Source organism: Aphelocoma coerulescens, chromosome 3 (assembly GCF_041296385.1).
Source record: "Aphelocoma coerulescens isolate FSJ_1873_10779 chromosome 3, UR_Acoe_1.0, whole genome shotgun sequence".
Lineage (NCBI taxonomy): Eukaryota > Metazoa > Chordata > Aves > Passeriformes > Corvidae > Aphelocoma > Aphelocoma coerulescens.
The window spans coordinates 57,033,353-57,059,150 of record NC_091016.1 but is presented as its reverse complement, the minus strand read 5'-3'; the positions used below and the strand labels follow the sequence as shown (position 1 = coordinate 57,059,150).

The 25,798-nt window shown below is 39.7% G+C and overlaps 1 long non-coding RNA gene across 2 annotated transcripts in view; it reads left to right on the top strand.

The window, feature by feature from the left end:
* LOC138107243 (uncharacterized) overlaps window positions 1-23,351 on the top strand; it is a 35,654-nt gene extending 12,303 nt beyond the window's left edge. Inside the window, exons 2-4 of one of the 2 annotated variants that reach the window (XR_011149345.1) lie at window positions 17,342-17,414; window positions 17,562-17,750; window positions 23,167-23,351. This is a non-coding gene — a long non-coding RNA (uncharacterized lncRNA). Of the gene's footprint in view, window positions 1-17,341; window positions 17,415-17,561; window positions 18,104-23,166 lie in introns of those variants that run through there. The other variant, XR_011149344.1, reaches the window with a different exon arrangement.
* The last annotated feature ends 2,447 nt before the right edge of the window (window positions 23,352-25,798 follow it).

Genomic DNA, 25,798 nt, shown 5'->3' with positions numbered 1-25,798 from the left:
CCTGCAGAAGTGGCCAGTGACCAGATTCTGGAGAAGATGTGTTCTGTACCTTCGGACTGTGGGTTTGGGGAGCGTGAACAGTACCCCAACAGCCCAGCTGGGCATGAAATTTGGAGCCTGGCATCAGCAGGTGTGCTGAGTTTGATGGCCACCCCACAGTGTGTCACCCCCTCTGCAGGGACAGGAAGGACTTAGGCTGGAAGGGCAAGGTCCAGCCACTGTTCTGAGAGCCTGGGTACATTTCTGTCCTAGTGAGTGCTTTAGTAGGAGTCACCAACATGGGGCTTTAATAAGGGAAAGGGTTTGTGAAGGCAAGAACTTATGCAGATTTGAAGCTTAAACAAACAAAAAAGAAGTTAGATAACCAGTTATACCAGTGGATAAAGTTGGGGAGGACTTTGAGAAGAAGTGTGTGGTCTTGTACTATTTTGAGAGTGTGGAGGGATTGAGAGAGAGGTGATGAAATTTAATGGAAGGAGGGAAGGTATCAGGTCCACTGAGGCTGGGAAGAGATTTCCTTACCTACTCACTTCTTCTGTGTGAGACAGTCTAGTTACTTGGAGGGAAGATAATCTCAGATAGTACAGCAGAACTTATATCTGTGATTTTTTTAAATACACAGAGGTTGGGAAGGAAGGTTTTAAGAGGCTGCAGACACCCTCTATTAGAATACAGTAACTACAAACTTATGAAGTGGTTGAGTAGAAGGAATGCAGGTAGAAATGTCAGGACTGAATAACACAGGGGTCAATGGTTTTGCAGTAAAAGTGGCGCTGGGCAGGACTGTGAGGGCTCAGCTGGTAAAACAAGTGGGGAAAGCCAGAAGTAAGCCTGAAGAAGGAGGAAATGAAGGGGTAAAGAAACTAAGACTGCTGGGGCACTGGAGTGAGACATGAGTGTTGGGATGCAGCAGGAGGGTAGAGATCACAAAGCCCAGATGTCTCCTGATATAAATAAAAGTAATTCCCTGGAAGCTAATGGACTTGGTGTGATGCTCATTAGGTGAGGACAGAGAGGGGATGAAAGAATATGATGATGATGCAAAAAAGATCTCTGGAAAATAATTCGTCTCTAAACCTGCTGAATAATGTCTGGCTTGGACAGGGCTGTGCAGTCAGGGATACCAACAGCAGGAGAATAACTCCATGCCTGCCATGGTGGTGAAGCTGAAGGGAATGAAATGCATCATTAACTGTGGCTTTATGTCAACAATGGCATAACATGAATCCTGTAATGAGCTAAACTGATAACTGGTAAGACCAGTTTATGGTTTATTCAATGTAAATTAAGCAAACAATAAGTAAAATATAATCAGATATGTTATAAATGTTAATTAACAAATTGGAAACAGGGAGACAATCATTGGCAAACAGAATTATAAATGTTTAAATAATGAAGTAGCTGCAGAGTGAGCTGTAAACTAAGTCAGATGGACAGTCTCAGTGACAGAAAATATATATTTAACAGGTAATAAAATCAGCAAGTAAAACCGCATTCTGCAACAGGATTGGAGGGCAGTACAGGCACTAGGAGAGCAGTATTGCATTGCCTTATATCAGATGCTTTGTTTACAACAAAGCAATTGTTTCTGCTTCTTTATGAGAAAAACAAAAAATAGAACATCCATGTTCTTTCCATGAAAGAAACCACATCTGCAAAATTTGCCATGGCAAGTCTGAAAGGGCACGGAAAGTTATCATTCTTTTTGATTCAATAACCTGCCTTGAGAAGGCATTAAATACATTGTTTGCAACAACTATTAATACTATATTAAGGATGAAATCCAAGTAAGCTCAGCAACTTACTGCAAACAAGGGTAAATTGGCTTGTTAAACCTATAGCTTGTTTACAGTGGTTATATAGCAGCCTTGTAGCACAAAAAATGCAATTTGTTGGACTATATTTCTTTATGGTATGTTTCTTTTGGCTCTTGGGAATTGTCCTGTGACTCAAACCATGCCCAGTAAAGAAAAAGGTTCCACCTGAAGTATTGCTGTTGTCACATGGTATTTATGTTGCTGGTAAACAGGAAAATGTTTGCTCAGCATCTTCTTCTACGCCAATTGTAAAGCAATAAACAGTTTCTGAAACAGAACTAAGTGGCTGTATCCTGTATTTTAAGGCTAAAGTCTGAAAAATTATGTGTGAGATAGGGGTCTTTTTGCTCTTTTAATGTGTTTGCTCTCTTATCCCTTCCTGGAAGAGCCAAGCTTCTGTGTGGGAGCTGCAATGCTGAAGTCTGGAGCTTTGTTCATAGGACAGAGTTGTACTCTCTCACCATCCAACTAAGTCAGGTTTTTACCTGGCCACTGCAAATATATTATCTTGCTGCTGTCTCCTATATCCAAATATTTAATTCCTAGATTCTAAACTCAAGGAGCATCTGTCAGTGTCATCTTTAAAAAACCCATTGGGAAAGCAGAAAGAGTTCTCTTCCTTTCTTACAACATGTCAGATCTATTCTTCAGAATAAGATTTTTCTGTGTATAATTTGGTTAAAAATAAGAAAAACCCTGAAGACAGAATGAGTGAAGTTTCCTTGTTTGAAAAATACTTTTATATTCTGTATTTTGAAAGAGATTTTATAGCACCTTTTTTCTGTTTGATTGTTTTGTTAGTGGAAAGGAATTCAAAGGAATGACATTAAGCCTATGAACCAGTACCAGTAATCACATTAAACATGGGAGAATTGAACTAGCAATTTCCCCCAGCTGTAGGCAGTTTGTGAACTGCCATCTACCACAGAAAGTACTGTTGCTTGGTTTCCCTTCCCTTTGCCTTGGGATTTACTTTGCATTCAGTGGATTGTTTCAAATCCTTGCCTGCATTCAGTACAAAGGCTGCAGTCCAAGCGCAGCCGAGGGTTTCCTCCTTTGCAGTCACTGACCAGGGCCAGGCCTTTCAGTATTAAACATGCTTCAAGGGACAGGCACAAAGAAGTGATCAGCCTGCTCTATTGCTGAACTCAGAAAATAGGTCAGCTGTCCTTCAGCTGCCTTGAAAATATAAAAAGGGGGTGAGGAATAGACTTGTTTTTCTTTCTTTCCTATCAACATTGCTCCAAACCCAGAGTGGGGGAAAAATATCCATCTCCTACAAGCTGTACAAATACTGATGTTCAGATTATGGGTTGTTTAATCTTTCTTCTGCTGTGAGTTCTCCACTCCTTGGGCTGTTAAGGGATGTGATTGCTTGAGCAGTGCTGGGACAAACAGAAATGCTCTTGAAGCAGATCTCCTGCTAATCCCTCAGAGCACGATGGTGTCAGGCCACTGCAATGCTCTGCTTCTGCCACCTTTCTAAGCAAAATCACAACTCTGTAGAAAGACCTCCTTTAACTACCCTGACTTTAATTTCCTCACCAATCCTACAAATGGGGGGGGGGGGGGGGGGGGGGGGGGGGGGGGGGGCGTGTTACATTTCTTTTTCCCCCCCCCCCCTCTGTATAAAGAAAAACCTCTCTGTGAAAAAGAGGGCCTGTACTTGGCATGTAGCATAGTAACATGAGCATAATAAACAACAGTGGCTGTCCCCATAAATAATAAAAGGAATGTTTCTCCCCACATGGCAGCCTTTCAGAGGAGAAAAGGCAGGGAATAGGTAGCCCTCTTCTAATGCGCAACCTTGCAAACTCTAATCCCCACTTCTGCTGTTTTCTTTGGCAAGCCACCAGCTGGTGCAGAAGGAGGTACCTCTCTGCTCTGCGCTCCCTTCTAACTTTTATTCTCTTTCTTATCTGTTATGCCTTGTGCCTGCTGGAAACTCAGAGGCTCCTTAAAACGCAGCTGTATTTCTTCCCTCTGCCTGTGCGGTGTTTTACATTCTCCTGACTATGGAGATGCGCTCTGCTGGTGATGAACTTGGACTCATAATATCAGCAGAGAGGTGAAAATAGACCGTTCACAGCTTAACATCCTCCTGATTTACGTTCTTGCAGCAAAGGTGATGAGCTCGATACAAGCGAATAACTGTATCATTGGAAAATGTTTCTGATGTTGTTTCAGCTGCTTAAGTAAAAATGTTAAGCTTTCTCACCATTAGGGACGTGATTTAGTGGCATGTCAAGATTTCCCTTTTCTGGCCACTCAGTTCAAACTTTGAATATATTGTAGTTGGCTTCAGTTTTCAGAGCCATGTGTTAGCTACTGCAGTAGCTGAAAATGCATGCAAATTATGCCTTTATTCTGGCTGAGATTACAACATTAAAACAACAACAACAACAGAGAAAAGCCTGTGCAGAGAGTATCGTAAATAATTTAGCTTAAGTGAATGCTGAAATTAGTCAAGGCACCACATTGCTTGGCTCCAAGCAGTCTATTTACAGCCAGATATGTAGAGTACCCTCTGGCCAAAGCCTAGGCTTACAAAAATGGAAAGCAGGAAAAACAATATGATCTTCTTTTAAAGAAGCACGTTGGAATGATCCGTGGGGTTAAATATACCTAGACAGCGCTCTGTGCCATAGCTCCAGCAATCTTGGGAGAAAAACAAACTGTTTGTAGAGAGCCCTGAGCTGGGGAAGGAGATAATGCAATATGCTCGTGTATTATTGGCAAGTGCTCTGAATGGTACAGGCGAGCTAAGTGCATACAGTATTATCTTGCATAATTATTGGGTCACTGTACTGTAAACTAAGTGGCTTCTATACTTAGCTACACTACTGTGCTCACTGCCTGATTAAGGACTAGATCCAGCTCTCTCTCCCGCCCGGCTGTATTTACACTGAGCTCAAAGGATCGATTTGGGGGCTACTAATTCTTCTTGGGGTGGCCTTCATTTCTGAATAGCTGAGATGAACATGGCAAGATAGCAATGGGCATTTGTAGTCATGGTAGTAGGGATGCTCCCACTGCAGCCAGGCAGAGTAGAGCCTTTCCAGGGAGTCCAGGGCTTGAGGACACAGCGAGGCAGCAAGTGGACAAACCCAAGCAGATGACTTGGATCATTTAAGAGAGGCAACAAGAACTCATGTGAACGATGGACTAGCCTATTTCATAGCTAATGCTTTGTTTGCATGGGTCAGAAACCCCAGAAAATCTCATCTTGGGAAAAAGTATGTGTTTCCCACACATTCCTTTGAATGTGGTTATTGTGTAAGGTACCACTTGAGGAGAGACTTCTACCACCACGGTACAGCAGATTGGGGAGCAGGTTATCTGTATGCTAACAGGTTGAAAGACAACTCTGACAGGCAAAAGCTGCAGTCTGTGGAAGGGGAAAAGTGAGGGGTTTTTTTAAGGGCACTTTCAGAACCAGCCTCCTTAGCCCATTTACGAGTCCCAAAGTTCAGGTGAAATAGTAATGGAGAATGGGGGGAACCCCAAGATAAGCTATGGCTATCAGGCAACAAAGTGTGTGTGCATATATATTTATGTATCCTCAGAGAGCTTAGCAGGCTAGTTGAAGTGACAATGGACTGAGCTAAAGTCAAGAAGAGAGGCTGTGAAAGCAAGGGGTGAGAGAAGGAAAAGAAGCCAAGATTACAGACTGGGATGAGATGGAGACCAGGAACTGAGACAGAGAAATGGGAAGTAGAAAACACAGTGGGAAGAAATGAAGTTGAGAACAGAAGACAAATGGAGAGAGAATGGAAAATTAAAATAATATTTTTGTTGTTTAATGGAAGAATAGCAGCTTGAGCCTTGGGAAATACACAAGGTGAGAAAATAAATGAAACCTAAAACTAATGTAGAGAAAGTAGTGCGAGAAATCATTGAACAACACTAACATGGCAAAGGAGGTGAGAAATCTGTCCCAAGATACTAGTGGCAGTATGTACATTTACTGACAGGCAAGAAATGTGTTAGATCTCACATCCTTAAGATACATCCCCATCCCTTAACCAAGGATACCACTTCTTCTAAATGTCTGTGCTGCACTGTGATAGGTCCCTACCAGTCCTTATTCTGAAAATTCACAGTATAGGAGTGAATACAGAGATAATTAAAAGTTTAGGATTTATACATACCTGTATCATCTGATGTATTACTAATTCTTTTCAAGTCCCAGATTAACAGTGAATTTCTAGATCATAAGGCCAAGTAAAAAAGGTTTTTGGTAACTATGTCTTCTTTCATTTCTGGTTTCATGGGAAAGTGTAACAACAAACCCTAAACATTAAGGATTTCCTGTGCATACAGCCACTGTCTCCAAGGCTGTCACTGGGTGTATCATATTGTGTGACTGCTGCAATAGAGAATTTCCTCTGCCAGTCACACCTGCCCTATCAATGATGTCCACCATCCAAACAAGCAGACATGTGGACAGAATGGTCTCTTGGAGAAAGAGGAGATGGTGAATGTGCTTAGGTAATAGATAAAGGATCTTTGTCACATCCAGTGAATTCCCAGTGCCACTTTCACAGCAGGAAGAAAAGGCAAGAAGAGTCTGCTTTTTATCAATTCCACATGAAATCTTCAAATCTAGGTCAGATTCTTCTAACCACCTATGTTTTAAGCTCTACAAAAATATTTTTTCCAAAGATTGAATTCTATTTGTGAACCATATTTAAAAAAAAAAAGAAGCCAAGGTCTGACATAAAACCTTAGAAAAACTTCATTTAGACCTTCAGCCTTCATATAACGTCATTGAGAAGCAGTGGAAATAGAGGTTTAACCCATTCACCTCTCTTCCTGGCAAGCCGGAACAGGGCGCTGGGCATGTACATGAGGAAGTGGCTTTTGCTGCATGACAATGCATAGTGTGCTCCAGATCACCACTTCTCATTGGACTTGAACTGGCTGTGAACCTTGTGGATGGATATGGTACTGTGAAACACTGTTGTAATGATGCTTCTATTTCTCTCTTTTTTTAAGCTGAAAACTGCTGGTGTAGTCCTTAGGAGCCCAAAAGTATATCACTTTTATGGCACAAAGGTTCATCTTTCTACTACAGTGAACCAAGTCCACTTAGGCTAAGTGGCAGGTAGTTTTAATTCCTTGGATTTGTTTACCTGCTTCAGAGAAGGCAAGTTATGAAAAAGTGAGCTTGGTTTTTGAGACTGAGAGGCATGGCTTTGTAACACTGTAAGTGAAACATGATGTATGCTAACAAAAAGCATGTCCAAAGCAACTTTTTTGTTAGAACTGTTTGGTTTTTTCACTTTTAAAGAGATTAACTCTGCCTTACATGTTTAAGATTAGGGAAAAAAACCTTACCTTACTGCACAGGACTATTTGCCTAATTGCCTCATGTTTGCCTCAGGTGTAAAACCAGAGCAATGAACAAGATGCCACTAGGGCTAGGTACATTTATTAGAAACTTACTGCAAGTCAGAAAATCTCACAAGAAGATGAACTTGCTGTTTCCATGAGTAATCTTTCAATCTTTCCTTGTGGAGGGGTCAAGATGCACAGGAGCTCCTTGTGAATGTTAAGCTGAGGTTTAAACGAAGGTTTCAACAAGCAGAAGTTATTTTTGGAGCCTTTATATCTTCAGTAAGCTCATGCATGAAACAAGTTGCCATGACTCAATAATATTTTTTTTCTGAATCCTTGCAGGCCGTGTTTGGTTTGTTTTGTGGGAATTAAATTACACTTACGATTCAAACCTGCAGTGTGTGCATGCAAGGTAGAAGGCTGCTTGGAGGGAAAGTGTTATACACTCAGTAACCTTTTTGTATTTATTTGTTCAGCATGCTAGCTCTTGTGCTATTTGCTGGGAAGGAATGCCTACACAAAAAGCTACGAGGTGGCTCAAATAAAAAAGCCTAGAATGTTTTGAAAGCCTCCCCCTTGACTTTGGACTGAAGGGATCTGTAGAATTTTTGGCACGTTATAAATCTGTGTTTACTGAAAAGAGAAAAAAACCAACCCAGCAGCCCCACTCTGACTCTGGGTTTATGTCCATTGAAGTCTATGCCAGGCCCAGTTTATAGAATGTCAAGTGCTAATAATTCACAATAGATCCAAGAGAAAAGAAAACTTGAACTGCATTTTGGGTCAAAACATGTAGTTTTAAAGTCTAAAAATACTATGCAATTTGATCTTAATTAGAAGATCCAAGCTTACATCACATTGTTCCAACTCTTCTCCTAGGAACTTGAATGTAAACTTTGTGTTTAAATATAAACCCACCTCTGGGGTTGGCCTATTCTCTTTATTTATTTTATTTGCCAAGCTGCTGAAAAGGTCGCGTGCACAAAAAGAATGCCCTGCTCCTAATCTTTTTAAGCTATTGACAGGGTAGCTCATGCAAAGCACTTAGTTTCATTGTGCCTCTAGGAATGGAAAGCAAACTATTTTTCTTATTCCCCAGTCCTTTTCTTTCACATTGATATGTTTATGTTTTCTCTCTTAAATACTCATTCTGGCCCTTGGTTACAGACACACCATTCTGTATGGAACATAGATGTATGCTACAGTTTAGAAGTAACCTGGGCACAAAACTCTTCCTCTGACAAGATAAAATCTTTCCATGTGAAGTCCTTGCTAATATCAACAGAATAAGTTGGCTTTCATTACACACTACTTGTTTTAATCCTATCTACCTGTTGTTCATGTTCTTCCTGAGACCGGGGGCAGGAGAACTTTAGGAATAATGGATTGTGTGGTTACCTAAAGTATCACCAAACTTGTAATCTAAATTGGAGCCCTGATGATGAAATCTAGCACTCAGGCACATGACTTTGTGTCATTTTCTGCATGATGCCTTCTCATTTTTCCTGAACTTCTGTTTTCTAAATTTTCTGGGAAATTTTCACACCCCAGTCAAAGTCCCAAGGATAGGCTTAAAGCCACCTACAAGGTTTGTGCTTATTCTTTTGGTTATCCAATTAGCTGTGAATCAGAACTGAAGTATCCAGTTGCTCATTGGAAGAACTGAATTTAGGGTATCCACTGGGGACTGGACCCTTGCACTGTGGGTAAAATCCCTGCTGAGTGCACACCCCTATACGACCTGGGAGGCAGGAGAAGCCAGGGTCATGCTGCCACATTCTACCCCACCTCTCTTCTGCAGTTCCTAGACTGACTAAAAAATGTTGCTCCTTTGGTACAGTGCCACATACAAAAAGAAAAGTGCAAAACATTGCTGAAGTGGAATTTAATGAGCCATCCACAAAACACACCTGAGGAAGCCCGGGTGAAAAACCAGGGTTTTCTAGTTCTGCTGTCATCTGCTCAGGATGGCTGCCACTGGTGCAGTTGAGCTTCTCCACAGCTGCTTCCTCATAACCCCAACCTGAATTCCCCAGGTAGGTATCCCTGGTCATCTGAGAGGCTTGGTTTCACATGGATACACTGAATTCAGCACAGCAGTGCCAGATCCACTTTTTTCAAGGATCTTTTGGTCTGTGGATCTGCTGGTATGGATTTCCAGTGACCAACTTCTAGCAAGGTGAATGGAGCTCTTTGTCTCTCCATTTCTCTTTAGATACAAGTTGTTTTGGAGCAGATGGAGTTATCTACATGTAGCAAGGTGAGCTGTGTGGTATGTTTTGAGGAAACACCCAGAAAGCTGATTCTGCACACAGTAGCAGGAACAGGACATGCATTAAGGGAGGGGCGGGGGAGATTAGAGCATAGATCAAAGATTAAATAAAATAATGCAAGATTGAATAAGCATAACAGTAGTAAAAAAAATTGCCAGATTCAGAAGCTTGGAAGCCTCCCTGGTAACCAGGGCATTACAATTGCTTAAACAGAAAGCCTGTGAGCTGCTTTATTCTGCCCTAGTGGAATACACAGACTTATCTTGTACTTGCTGGCCTATTATACTTATTTTGTGTGGATCAGGCACAGAAAATGCTCAAATGCAGTGCAGGAATGAATCTTTAAAGCATGCTACAATGTTTTGTTTATTCCTCCACATTATCACTGCAAACTCGATCATCTTTCCTGGCATTTAGAGACTCCACAGTTGCTCTACTCTCAGCACTGCCTGATAACAGGAGATTTGTGAAGACACCTCTGTGCAAAAAAGGAGTGGACAGAAACAAACTTTTCACAGTGACGCAAAATTATATCAGTGGTAAGTCTAGGGAGAAACAGGTCTTAAAAGCTCCTGTTGCCTTTGGAACAAATTGGGAGGGGGAGGAAGCAGTGTTCATTTACATTGTAAAGTCTTAATTTTTAAACAGAGAGAAAGAGAGATGTGTTTAAGGAGGGAGAATCGTGTCTTTTTCATGGCGATACTTTTCTTTCTACCAGTAGTTCTAGAATTTCCATTAGAGAGAAAAACAAATAACAAGGCTGCCAACCACAGAGATGAAAGAAGAAGCCAATGGAGAGGAACAGATTTTTTCAAATAGTACAGTGATGACAAAATACCAAGGCTCATTAACAGCATTGTCAAAGCTTAAAATTATAGCTAATGATACAGTAGTGGCTCTCTGGTATTTTAAAACACCACAGCACATGGATTTCTCACTGCATTTGCATTTTCCTTCTTCTCTAGACAGCAACAAACTTAAACTGATTCTCCTGCTAAGTAAAACCAGCCAGTGTAAAATAATTATCATCTCAGACTATAGCATAAATTGGATCAGGTAATCCTCTGTACACTTTGTTATCAGCCTGCTGGGAGCAAATATAGCCCAGCAGTATCAAAAGTCATTAGTTCAAGTCAGGACTTGGGTGACTGAGCAGGTGGAAGTTTTACATGTCAGATGGAGGAAGCTTAATGCAATATTGAGTAGCAGTTACATAAAGTCTGCTAGGGTGATACTGCTCCTTTACAGACAGGCAAGCTGCAGAGGTTAGGGATTTTGAAGTGGTTAGAAAAGTCATGTAGTCCACAGCCATAAAGCTTCTCTTTAAGTTCTGTTGAATTTGTTTTATCAGCAAATTGTTGCTAATGAAGTAATTTGGTAAGTTTCTTTGCCTGCCTCTCTATCTGAAGGTAGGCTAATTTACACCACAATGGCAGGTTTCTCTCTTCCTCACCATCATTGGCACTGAACTGTGAATGGGATTGAGATTTACCATTCATTCAGGGTTTTGTTGTGAATCTCATCTTGGAACATCCACTTCTGTGCATCTGATCCATAAAGAGCTGGTACAGACAGCCAGTGCAATGTACTGCTCTCCCTCAGAGTGAAATGCACTACCAGCCTGGGGACTACACCTCAGACATCACCTCTGCCAAAACCTCTGACACTGGGCTCTAAACACAAGCTTTTTCTTTCTTCTTCCACTTTGGGTGCCAAGAAGAAGGGGGTTTTTTTGTTTGAACTATGCAGTAACTCAGGAACCGGGTGGGATGCAGGAGGCCCTACATTAGAATTTCCTGTGGTGGCATGGGTGATCAGAGCATGCATGTAGGAATGACTTGGACCCTCCCTGGCTGAGGAGACTCCACATCCTAGTCGATTCCTTCCTGGTGAGTGCTGTAGGCTACTACACAAAATGGAGCTGTGTCCGCTGGTTTAAATAAGGGCTGATAACCAACAATTTGAGGAGAGAGAGCGCATGGAAACAAGTAAAGAGAGTAAAAGTAGAGGTAAGAAATTGTATTGCCTCTAAGCTATTGAGAAATACATCATTTAAGGAGAAGGGCGTTCAACACTGAGAAATGAAAATGAGAACACCTAAGATAGCAGCAAAGTTGAAAGACCTGAATATGCTCATTTGAAGGGCGGGGCAGAGATAATAAATTAAAATAATCGCTATATTTGAAGAACTAGCATGTGAAATGGGATCCAAAAGTAAAGATTTTGAATAAGAGGCTCTGACTTGGTCAGATAGTAAGGAAAGGGCATAAATAGCAAACATGTGCCTATAATTAGGATGAAGCAAGACTACAATGTAAACAGTTGGATCCATTGATCATATCTCAACCCTCTGCAAGACTGGTAAATATTGAAGGAAATATAATCAAAGATATTGAGAAAAATTTCAAATAAGATCCAACATATACTTTAGGAATAGATTATATCATAGTGATGAGGTATATGTCTTTACCAGTGGTAAAGGTCTTGCTGATAAGGAAAGCATTAGAACCAACTGCTTTGGATGTTGAAAAACACATCAAGGAAAAGAAAAATTAATGTATTAAAGATGAAAATTAGTAGAAGAAAATGAAAGGTGTCTAATGGACTGGGTAAAGAAGAGGCAAAAAAAATTTAACCTAAAATCAAAGAGAGGTTAGGATTGCTATCTCCGTCTCTGGTGGACAGAAAGTTGACATTTAACATGAAAGTCAGTGCTGGCACAAGAGTGAAGTAGTACAAACTGCCCTAAATAAATATATTTAGAAAACGTCAGAAATTTTGAAACATCAGAGGAGAGGGGAACAGCTGCCTAGTCAGTATAATGGAAGTAGCATTTTAAGACAGAACTTTGCAAACAAATTGAAGTTTGATAAATTACAGACTACAAGGCTGACTCTGATAACAGGGACACAGTCTTGATGAACCAGGCGATCCTTTCCAATCCTTTTTTATAAACTGGAATACAGGAACTGGGATACTTGTCAACCAGTCTTCTGACTAATAATGCCTGAGATAATAATTTCTAATACCAACTAACATTAAAAAATTAATGTTATGAAAAATAACATTAAAAAATGAAGTGACTTGTTCCTTTATCACCTGTTACTCTGAAGGAAGATGTAGAGAAGAGAGGTATAACCTTTTGTGAGCCATAGAACTCTGTAAGAATGCAGATCTTTTTTCTGTTTACATTGGACAGCATTCTTTTGCATGTCTCTAACATGGTAGTGTTTTAAATAGATAAAGGAGTTGATCACAAAGATAAAAATAATGATAAACTAATAAAAACATTTGCATTTTAAATACACATTTTTATTGTATAACCAGAATTCCATGTAATAGAAATAGGCCTGGAGAGGGACTTAGAGAAGCATTTTAATCTATTCCCTGAGGGATGAACTATACCCTACAGCATTCCTGACACATGTTTGTACATTAAGCTCTTTGTAGATGTCTCCAAAGGTGGAACTGTGTGAACTACTCCAGCTATTGCAATGCTTTTGTTGCACTCACTGTCTAGAAAGGTTCACTTAAGTCAGTGCTGAGCAGGGCAAGATTACTTTCTGTATCTTGCTGACTTTACTCTTCTTTGTAAAGCCTAATATGACACTGCTTACTCTGAAGTTCTTCCTGTTTTAGAAAAGGATCATTTCATGAAGATGAGAACATGGACCAGCTAGGCACTTTTGAAACAAAGAACTGAAACAAACTAATGTGAGTGATCAGCAAGAACTGGCCCTCAGTAGAAATGTTTTAAATAAGCTGTTAATAAGAAAAAAAAAACCTCCACAAAATTAAAAGGCAGAGGTTTTGAGTTTTAAAGGGAAACATAGAAGCACAAATAACAAGGACAGTTGTTTGTTCATAAATTTCAATCTCAGATTGAAACTTAGTGGAAGAGTGGAACTTACTAGGGAGAATACCCTGGTAGAAATAAGCCAGTAAACATGAGTAGAATATTTAATTTCTTTTGTTTTCCACATATTGGAAACTAAAGGAATTCTAGTAATAGTTGTAATTTTTTCTAGTAGAAGGGAGAAATGTTACATTGAGAGTATCATGGAAGAGAAAAAAATGTTCATGCAATGGAACTGTTATGCATTTTGAAATAATGCAGTGTTGCATTTGACCTACTTCCCAGCTTTTGCTGTTGTTGAGACAAGGGGGGGTTCTGTTTTCAGGTTGTTTTGTGTTGTATGCATGCCAAAAGGCAATGGCTCCGTGCTCCCAGTGTGCTTCCATTCAGGACCAGGTTTTCTTCATGCATTCCAAGGAACCTGTTTTGCAGCAGGGGGAAGGACCCGGCCTTTGCCCAGGTTAATTCTGCTGCTGTTTGTGGTTTTGGAGAGGTTTTTCTACACATAGATTTGCTTGTAACAAATCAGGTTGTTGCTGTGCTGTCCTAGTGCTTGCCTTTTCATTCACCTAACTCACCTGAGTTAGGTGGATGGCACTTAATTTTCTTACCACAGGAATAAGTAAATACTTTAAAGGTAGACATCTTCCTACAGAACTAAAATGTTAGGAATTACAATCCTCAGTAAATGACTTTTATTAACAGTATTTCAGGCATTACACCTGACAGAAACCTGTTGCTTACTTCTTATTCTCTGTTTTTACCATAAAGATATGACAATGCCCCCTTTACCTTGCCAGGGCAGGAATATAAACAGTATTTGCTTTAGATCACACACAGGTAACTGCTGTGCATTATGCAGTGTGATTAAAAGACACATGGTACTGCTTTCAGTATCTGTTGATCACTCTTAAGTAGGGTATCTTTAAGGCACCTGTTGCCACCACAGTCCAGGTACCATGTGTTGAGTAGAGACAGGAAAGAACTCTGCTCATAAAATTATCTTCATTAATGAGGGCTCTATTTTGAGATGGGCTGTAGAGCCAGCTGTGGTTGTAGCTGTGCTTGATACTTCCTGCAGCTTTGTGTTCCTGCCTCAACTTCTGCATGGGTTATTATAAGGCAGATGGAAGAGTTCCTGCTTGCACAGGGTGGTCTGGCATAGCATTGCAGCCAGGATGATGCTGGCTGCAATTTTGCCCAATAATACCTGGAGTTATTATGCCATGAACACAAGACCTCACTACAATCTACACTAGTCAGCTCCACCAGGTCAAGGACCAAGAGCCTTCAGATTTACATTTGAAATGCTCTCTTACCTAGCACTAAACCAGGAATTAATGCTCACAGCTCTGCTGACTTTTGTGGAGTTTAAAAAGTTTATTATTTGTTTAAAAAACACAGTAATGAGGCTTCTTAATATACATAACTGGTTTCTTAAACAAGGTGGTGTTTGGTTTTTTTTTCAAACTACTGATATTTTCCTATAAGTACAAAGCTTAAAAGTTGTATGAACTTAATACTTAGCCAGGTAACCATATCAGAAGGTATCTCTGCCAGCTACATTACAGGGACACTGGAGCTCTGCTCAGCAAAATGTTTTAAGAGTACATTTGAACACAGTGATCTGCATATTTAAAGGAAGGGCACTGGATTATCTGAAGAAGACATAAACTGATATGGATACTGCAACTCTACTGTATTTCAATAGCTATTTTCAGCCTAATTTCAGTGCCTAGAAGTCATGCCACCACAATACTGCTAAAAGTACTTCCCAATGTAATACCCCAATTTTTTTCTTCAAAAGTTTTATAAAATTATTCCAGTTTCAAAATTGTCCACTTTTTACTGTTTCTCTAGGAATAATTACAAATCCATATGAATAAAAGGCACTGTTTCTCCCAAGATATCCATGAAAGTTCTTATTCTGAGAGAGACAACTACAATACAAAACACCTTACAGGAAACGTAGGTGTAGTATCTGCAAGCCAACTCCTTTATTGCAATGCATGGTATTTTAACACTGTACACTATTATTTTATTGCATCATTGAAGGTTGCATGTTCTTTCATTTCAGCAGAAAATTACACACTTTGCTACAATTTTTTCTCCTTCCTTTTACAATATTTCTGTTTGGTTCTGCTCTGAAATGATACCCAGTATTGTTTTTTCATGACTACATTGCTTCATGGTGACTACATATATATAATTTTCTTTTATAATTTGTCATGCCTCAAAGAAACAGAGAGCACTTGTAGTTAAATTGCCCAGTTACATGGCCATGTGTTCTGTGTAATTCTTTTTTTGAAGCTGCATTGTCTAAGCTGCAAACTACAAATTTACTTATGCTGCAGGTATGAGAAAGGCTGTAGATTAAATTAGATGAAATCACAACTCAAAATTAATGACTTACACATTCATAAACTAAAACCTGGATAAATTAATGTTTTATCACAGATGAACAACCAAAAAGAAACCAATTATTTAGGACATCTTGACTTAGATATTTTAATACTCAACTCTTGTGCAGCACATGTGTTACTTGTTCTTTATACATGAGTCTCAGCTGTGTTATCCTAACACTGTCGTTTAACAGTTTTCACACCTGTTTTTATTTTGCTGTGATCTTCCTTTGGGTTTTTTTTCAGGATTAGGATAATCATAATCAAAACAATAACTAAAACCTGCTTTCTTTTCTGAGTCCTTTCCTGTATTTTATTTTGGAGTTTCTTCTCTCCTATATAAGCTGACGCATAAAAGCTAGTTTAGATATTAAAGTACCGATTTGTAAAATCCCAAAGTTCCTATGAGTACTAATCATACTTGAAACACACTAATTACTTGAATATTTATTGCCTCAAAAATGCACAGGTTCTTTGGCATTTAATACATTCATTGCCTTTGTAGGCCTTACTTATTCAGAACGAAAATTTGTGCATAGCACTGTAGCGAGATTTCTGGATGGAAATACTACTCCTAAAAATTAAGATGAAACTTTCTAAATTAGAAACGAAGTCTGTTTATGCTTTTGGGCATCAAGTATTTATAAGCAAGCTGAAAAATCATGTATAAAAAAAGTTACTAACATTGGTTTAAACCTTCTCTTTTTTTTTTTTTTTCCTGAGGATGATGGTCTCGCTAAAATAAATATTTAGTGACAATTATTTTAATCAATAACAGTTCAATGCATGTACAAATTTCAGATTACTACTAGGTACTGGATTTTGGTAGTCAGGAAATTGAACCAGATGAGACCTCTATGCTTCATTGCACATTGTTCCATGAAGCTGCAATAATACATGTTTATTACATTTTATTACATTTTTAAACTAGTTTTCACTCACCAGTACTGGTAGAAGACTATTTCAGAACTTCATTTCTGTGATTAGAAACTTATTTTTGCTTTTACTGCAGAGCATTGCCTACTACTGGGACAGATTCTGACAAAGATTAACTGAAATGAGTAGGAGTTCTGCTTGGAGAAGGGCTGATGATTAAACTTTAAAATATGTCATGCATTAGGAAGCTCCCAAACTGAGATCTCAACTGGTGGGAGTTTTTATGGTTCCATTACTACAGCTCTTTTAAATACACAGGGCTGAGTTAACTGTTGGTGAACCTGAACTGTGATTCCGGCCATGCCATACCTTAGCCTGCTCCCCGGGGCTGGTTTCTCTTACAGGTCAGCACATCTTAGCTTGGCTGCTCAGCTTGACTTAGCACCAACATTGCTGCTGTTGCCAACAAATCAAACTTTCCTTTCTCCCACACTCTCAGTCAATGTGCAGGTGAGTGCTAAGGCTTCTTTGCAGTCCTGTCTCAACACAAAACCTGCACAATTCTAATTCAGGTCTCCTGTTCAACAGTAGCAGATGACAGCCATACAGTGGAACTGAGACGTGACTCATATGTGTCATTATTATCCACGATATTACGGATTGCACAGTGCTTATGTCCAGCTGAACAGGTGGCTCTGGGGTTTACTAGAAGTGTGCAATTTTAAAAACTATTAAAAACTTTAACCTGATTAATGGTATCTGTATACAACACTACAGAAATCAACACAGGACCTCAGAAGAGTTGGTGAAGAGGTGAATTTTGAAGAAAAGGCAACCTCTGACATAAGAGGTAGGAAGAAGGCTGGATTTTTTTTTTTTTTAATGGACAAAACATTCCTTTGGAACCATTTTTTCTTGCCATCTGTGGTCTCATAAGTTTCATGCAGTCAATACATTTACTGTTTAATGTTTGTTTGTTTGTTTGTTTATTCTGTAGGGCATTGGGACCATGACCAGGTCTTCACTAAGCAGTGGGCCATGCAAATAAGATATGAAAAGAGGATTGTGGATCCAGATCTGTGAAACCCCATCAAATCAGGAATTTATTAACAGTGGAGTAATGAAACCTGTTTTGCCTGTGTCTCAAGGCTGGTGTTTCCAATGGATTCCCTCATGTGTCAAAAGGGTGAGATTAGATCCATCTTCATTCTTCCCTTTTGTAAGGACACCACTGTCAGCCCAGACACTTATTTTCTGAAAAAATCCTGAACTAGAAATGTGTCTATCTGAAACTGTTCAATGGGCTCTGGGGCTGTAGCTGGGAATGCAGAATGAGCACAAACACTTGCAGGTTGTGCACTCAGCAACCTTGCACTTTTGGAAGACTGGCTATAAGGACAGAGCTACTAAAGATCAGTAAAAGACCTAATTTGAAAACAAATTATGATGTTTTCTGAATAAAGGTTTTTCCCTTTGAAAAGGCAGAAAATACAATGCACATTCATTGCCTGCTGATTCAGGTGTGAAGCAATGCTAAAGGAGTAGATTACACTTACTGTGGAAGTCTAACACATTTTCTGTGCAAGGATATTAGTGAGAGGGTTCCTGGTACAGTTCCACTGCTTCTGGGAACAGCATAAGTATTAATGCAGAGTCCTGCTGTGACCACTGGTGCTTCAAAATACAGAATCACAAAATCATAGAGTTGGGTCAGGTTGGAAGGGACCACAGGGGGTCATCTGGTCCAACCTCCCTGCTCAAGGAGGGTCATCCTAGAACACATGGCACAGGATTGTGTCCAGACACTTCTTGAATATCACCAGGAGGGAGACTTCACAACCTCTCTGGGTAACCTGTTCCAGTGCTCAGTCACCTGCACAGTAAAGAAGTTCATTATGTTCAGGTGGAACTTGCCATGCATCAATTTCTGCAAATAAAACTGGTGAAGGATCTGGAGCACAAGTCCTACGAGGAACAGCTGAGGGAGCAGGGGCTGTTTAGTCTGGAGAAATGGAGGTTTATCACACTTTATGACTACCTTAAATGAGGCTATAGACAGGGGGGTTGATTTCTTCTCCCAGGTAACAAGTGATAGGATAAGAGGAAATGGCCTCAAGTTGCACCAGTGGAGATTTAAATTGGATATTAGGAAAAATTTCTTTAGTGAAAGGGTCGTCAAGGATTGGAACAGGCCACCCAGGGAAGTGACAGAATTGTCTCTTGAAATTCAAAAAATATGTAGATCTGGTGCTTATGGACAAGGTTTAATGCTGGACTTGTGAGTGATAGTTAACAGTTGGACTCAATGATCCAAGAGGTCTTTTCCAACCTGTATGATTCTATGATCCTTGCTCTTAAGGATACACTGTCCTTGAGGTTGGAGGAAGTGGTGCTTGAATATTGACTAGCTGTCTTGGAACCATATTCCCTACAGGACCGGTTCCCATGGGATTCTTCCAAGAAGGCCACTGAAAGTTAGCTCTCCTGAAGTGCACAGTTCACTCTTACTTGCTGCCTTTCTTCCTCCATGCAACACACTCAATCTCATGGCCGCTGTAGCCAAGGCTGCCCCCAACCCTCACATCTGCAGCAAAGCCTTCCCTCTTTGTTAGTACGTGGTCGAACAGCTCACCATTACTTGTTTTTTCTTCCACCACCTGTGTCAGGAAGTTGTGGTCAACGCTTTCCAGAAACCTTCTGGACTGTTTGTGCTTTACCATATTGTTCCTCCTGCAGATGTCAAGGTGGTTGAAGTCCCCCACAAGAACCAATGCCTGTGACTTTGTGGCTGCTTCCAACTGCCTGTAAAAGGCCTCATCTACTTCCTCCCAATGATCAGATGGCCTGCAGCAAACACCCACACAGGGTCACCCTTACCAGTCTGCTCTTTAAACCCAACCCATAAACTCTTGACTTGCTCATCATCCACCCAAGACAGAGCTCAATTCAATCCAAGTGTTGCTTCATTGCATAGAGGGCAAGTCCAGCACTGCCCCTCCCTGGTCTGTGTTTCCTGAAGGGTGTGTGGCCCTTCACACAAGATAGAGCAGTTCTGAACGATGACAGATAGCCCTGTGCTTTAAATGCCATAGCTACACTAGAATTCATACTTTGCGCCACTGTTGTTAGCAACAGAAAGGTTTTGCTGGAAAAATTAAAATTAACATGGACACAGTCTGGTAGAATTGTATTCCTTTTGGTTTTGAGAATGATGTAAGTTCTCTCTAAAGGACAGACCTACAACATCAAATATTCAGAGAGATTCTTAGCATTAAAAATAAATACACATCAGTGCACAATGCATGCAAGAGAATTAGTTAGCTGACATTTATAGTGTATTTGCAATTATGTACACCTGAATGAGCAAATTCAGGTGCATGTGTGTAATGAAACTGTGCTTAAAAAGCTTGGCCTCCTGTCTGTCCTCTTCTCCAGGGAATGCAATGGTATATCTGGAACGGCGAGGCTGTTACTAAACAGTGGGAAAATTGCATTTGAAACTTGTGCTTGCAAAATGTGTTTTTCCTTGATGTGCAAATCAATTTGCTTTTGAGGATGCAAGGATGCAAAAAAAGTTTTTCTTCAAATGAAAATTTTTAAAAAAGTGCTTCTGTAGCAGACTAATTAGTTTGCTATTGAAAATGTTTTGTTTAACGCCTGATTTCTTTTCTAAATATATAAATACCAGCCAGTGTTTTAAAGCTTCTGTAACTGTGAATGGTTCTGCTGTCCCTCACTGCAAGCTACATTTTTATTACTTCTTCCCAAGAAATTTATTTTGCTGACATGGGCCCTAATCCAGTAAAGTGTTAAAACATATGCTTAATTTTAAGCGAGTTGAATAAAGCCAACAAAACTTTCCTATGCCTAAATCTAAGTACAAATTTGTGTTTGGCTTAGCTGGGGTTACAGTTTCTGGGCTGTGATCTAGAAGGCTGTGTGTATTTTGTAGAATGGATGCCCTCTTGAAAGAAGAACAGAGCTTTGTGGAGTTTTAAGGTATTTTGTTATGTATCAGATGATCTTGAGATGAAAAAAGTGCTAACAAGTGAACACTAAAATTTTTGGACGTGAATGCATTCCTTTAAATATGTATGTCATGCATCTCCTAACAAACTTACCACAATTTCCTCTTCTATCTCTGTGTGACATTGTCATAGCTGAAAACAGCTGCGGTGGTAGCTGATTGTTTTCACAAATGACCACCTTCTTTTCTGTATTGGTTTTCCTAGTTGTATTGAGAATTTTACCTTGGCAAAGAGATGACCTTTCTTACTGCTAGTGCACTGATGATTTGGAAGTTTAGTATTTCTTAATGTTTTGTCCTATGATACGGAAACATTTTTAACTGTGGGTACACACAAGTGATCTTTTCCCACAGAAAGGTGAAACCATGGGAAATTATGACAGACACATAGCTCAATCTGGAACTCGAAAGTCACACAAGTAGAACAGGAACTTGAGGATTCTGATGGACTAGCTAGAGGACAACTGGTTACATAGTGAAATGTATTCCTGCAATTTTCACTTCTGCTGGCAATCTCAGACAGTTCTAGGACATAATGGACCTGGAATCAGAGCTGCCTTCTCCTTACAAGGGCTTGCATGAGACCCAGAAGGAAACAAACTGGTACAGTGCATATATAAGCTCACATGACCGATTCTGTTTTGTTACAGCAGTGAGTTTTCCACTGAAAAGGGGGATCCAGTACCCCTCTTCTTCAAAATTGACTCTGATACCTATCAGCATTAGAAAGCCCTGAATAGCCTTTTTTTTCAATGTGGGATGGCTTAAGGGCTTTGTTGTTTCATTTGTACCATGCAAGCTGTCAAGTACTGCTGCTAAAGAGAAGAAAGAATGCAGAGAATTTGTACTAAGCTTTAATTTTCCTTAATAGCAGGCACAGGATTTGTTCAGAGAGTTTTATTATTGGGTGATAAGGTAATTACAGCAGTGGGGCAGAAGGCCAGAAGAAGACGGACAAATCTAATACCATGAAACATTTAGGTTTAGAGAGTACTTCAGGTTTTTTAAAATATACTAGCCGCCTACCAACAGCCTCCTGCACATTTAGGGAAATTTAAACACAATATAATTATTGCACCTTGCATGTTAACATATAATAAGATTAAGTATATTGCAGTTTGCACTCTCACTTCTCACATTTATAAAATGTGTAAAGGAAAGGGATGTGGCTGAAGTCACTGAGACAGAAGAGGTTAAAATCAGTAGCTAGGAAAAGAAAGAGCTGTAAGACATTCTGCAAGGGTTTTTACTATAAAAATATTCATGCCTGATTTGTATCTAGAACAGGGAAGTCATTTGTTTGGACTTCAAGGTAGGTTTCCTGTCTCAACTCAGCAAGTTATACCTGCCCAGAAACACTTAAACCCTTTCTTTGTCTCAGGTTTCAACACAGCATAAAGTTTAAGCAAGTGATTGAAAGGTATTCAAATAAAGATGGACTTTAGCAAGAGACTAAAGGTGTCTTGCTGATCAAGACCCTAGAGACATGCAGCAACTATATACCAGTATTATATAAATCTTAAGAAAAGTGGAAATAAATTTTTATCATTACTTTCTACTCCATTTCCCACAAAGCATAGGAAACAGTGGATTTGGAAAGAAACATAATCTGTGTTTCTCCTGAAGTATTTTGAAGCCTCAAATGGTCTTGGCTTTTTATATTTTATGTCACTGAATTATCATAAAATAGTTTAATAAAAAAGGTTTATGGGATCATTAAGTAATACTAAATTTATCTCCCTAGTAGATACTGACTCAATTGTATGTCATATGAACATATGAGCTTTTATTCACACACTTTTAATTCTCTTATTCAGAGCACTGAAAGATGTGCCAAGGATGCACTCTTCCCTACTTACTCATATGATTAATTTAATATGACCATCTTTCCCAGTTTTAAAACAATTTTTGAAAAAAACTTCAGAATTGCTTTGGGTAGACAAAGATATCTTCCTTCAAGTGTAAACATTCTCCTAAGATGCTCATGATCAATATAAACAAGTGTGGTTTTTTACTGCATTAAACAAAACAAACTTACCAAGTCTCAAAAGCATGCTATTTCTGTATGTCATTTTAATAAACAGATTACAATAATTCTCCACTGTAACACAGGTCCCTATGCTTTTACAATTGAAAAGCCTTGGTAGGCTGGCTGTCCTCAAAATCTCAATGGATTTTCCTTCAGCAAAGGCCTTATCCAAATCTTGTGAAGCTGCTAGAACTCATGAACCACTAAGGCACCTCTTAATCACATCCTTATCTCAAATGTCATGTTTGCGCTCTACTCCTAAATAGATGAGCTGTTAGGAAGTGAAAAAGCTGGTGCTATCTTTCAGAAAGGATGGCAGCAACCTGGAAAGGGAGGAGGGAGTCTCAACATTAATAGCAGGAGCTTTTTGTGTTCTGCAGATTGCAAAGAAAAACATCAGGGCACAACAGCTTTTCGTAACTGCACACAGCTGGTAACTTCCACATGGAATGGGAGAAGTACAGCGTGTGAAATTTCTTGTGAAATAAAGTGAATTTCTGTATTTCCTTGTCATGTCATTAATTTAAATTCTAATTGTTTTTGTAGGAGAAGCTGTGGTTGCAGCCTCAGACTAGGAGCTTGCAAGGACTGTCCTTGGCCACTGAATGCTACTTCTGTTTTTGTCACCTTCCCAATAGGACTGACAGACCTCCTATCTAGAAGAACAAAAAATAAATTGCCAGTTCAATGTTCAATGGAAAAGTGTCATTAAAGCTGCCAATGCTACCTTCTTCTGCTGTGGAAGATGACTTTTAAACTCAATTTCAGAAATAATTATGCCAGTTGTTGTGGATTTTAACTGGACTCATTCTCTTACTTTTTCTAAAGAGCGTTTTCAGGAAATTTCAGCATCAGAATTGTCAGTAGCAAGCTAATGAAATTGACTGTACTTTGTAGAAATAGCTTTTCTTACAATATGGTTAGAATAATTCCCCAATCCTATTTAAGAGTTCATTTTCTAGCAGGGAAAAATATAAACAGTCTGATGAAGGTTTAAAAAACATGAACTCATACTTTTTATGGCAAAAAGGTGGGTAATCTCTAAAATCTTCAGGGAAAGAACCAAGGCCTGTGCCTCATTGGTGACTGAGCTTTGATTTGCCCCACAGTAAGAGTTACACACAGAATTTACTGTTAGATAGATCTGCCTAGTTCTTGTTTCAGATATATAGGGAAACAGTTCATTTCTGAATCTCAGTACAAAAACCTAATTTCCTAAATAGCTGGTTTTTTGATTTTGCAAAGGTGTTAAAAACTGATTCAAAATTAGCTGCTATAGGAGGAGAGAAGAGCTACTTTAGCAACGGGCTGAGACATAGATGTGGTGTGGGGAGCCTGGAAAAGGGGGGAAGGGATGGTACAGCTCACTCACATGATCCCAGTGCTTAAGCATTGCAGTAAATTCTGCTGATAGCACACTGAGAGGTGGTCTCACTTTCCTGTGGTAAATCCCTGTTTTAGCAACTGTAGGCAAAAGGGTCAAATATTTAACTTGGTATTAGACTTAGCAAAATAAACTAAGTATTTGTGTAAGTATATCATCCTATCTGTCTGAAAGGTCAGGAATGGCTTAACAAAGTTTGAAACAGTTGTGCTGGAATTGCTGAAGAGCAGGGTGCTTGAGCAAGGACCAGGCAGACCACGAACTGCCTACAGCACAGGTCGTGAAAGAGAAAGGTTTGATTAATGTACCTGGACATTTAGAGTGAGGCAAACCCTGGTACAGCTGCGATCTGATGTTCCCACTGCATCTTCTTTCTAGATGCCCCATTACTTATTTTCGTAATGGACTGTCTCATAATAATTTCTGTCTCAGTTTGGGAAAATACTGTTTTGTTTACAATGAACAAACAAGTATCAGTGATTCTCAACCCTGTATAAGCTTGACACAAGAAAGGCTGAGTAAGAAGCTTTGGACACGTGTGTTTCATGATCCATGCTGCTGATGTACAAAAGAACTGCAGACTTCTCCGTTGCAGCTTATGAAAACAACTGATTCTTACTGGAATCTATATACATACACACCCCCCCCCCTACATTTACAGATTTTGTGAGGGAAAAAAAAATGTCTTCCTCTTCTCCTTTTTTCTATTTCCCCCTCTCCCCCACAGCATAACAACTCACTATTAGACTCCTTGGTGTAGTATTCTCTCTCTCCCTGCCTACTCCAAGCAGTCAGTCCTTGCAGTTGCTGCCCTTGGGATTCTGACAGCTTTAACTAAATGCGGTTGAGAGGGATTTTTTTCACTTGTTAATGATTTCATTCATAAAATGTATTTTCAATCATTGCTGCAAATATCCATTGTTTCAATGGCAAAGTTTACTTTATTTCTTGTAACAGAACATTTAGCCTAAATTGTCACAAGTAATTTAGTTCCTGCCTACAGGATACTAGATTTTTTTATTAGTTTATGTCATTTGCTGTTGCAATTGTTAATTGTCCAGTCTAACAGCTGAGGTCTTGCAGAGAAAGTGCAGCTCTCTCTTGTCACACCACTGAAATGGGTACCGCAAGGGACAGTTTTATGGTTTCAAATTATTATGGCCTGGCCATTTTGTAGTACCTTTCACACACTGGCGTGTGCTGGAAATTACTGGTGCCTCTGGGACTTAAGGTGGCGGAGAAAATCTTTCTCTCTATTGATTCCAGCACAGTCCCACTGTAGGGGGAAATGAAAGCTTCAGCACATCCCATTCCTTGCAATGGCCCATTCCAGGCCCATTCTAGGTTGTAGGGTTTCAGACAGTTTCCCTTTGCTACAGATGATAAACATTACTTTAAAATTATTTTTGTGTCTGACTGTATTTTTCAGAGTAAAATGACACAAGAATGGATGGATGGACTGTCCATTGTTAGAAAACATGGACAGCACCTGCTCACTGCAGGGAGAAAGGAAATTCAGGAAGAGCAAGAAGTAGACAGTATAAGGTATCACAACCCTGAAACCCATCTGATTTACTGGATGATTTTACAAAATCATGAGAAACTTGTCTTTTCATTTAAGACAAAACTTCCCAAATTACAGAAATACAAAGACCTGCTTGGATACCCCGCTAAAATTAAGGATGTCTGTCGTGGACTGGGCCAGGGACCCCTTCTGCAGGTGTTGGTGGAGCTGAGAGGGGAAGAGGGATTCACCAGCATACCGGGCTCCGCGCGCCTGGCGGCATTTTGGGG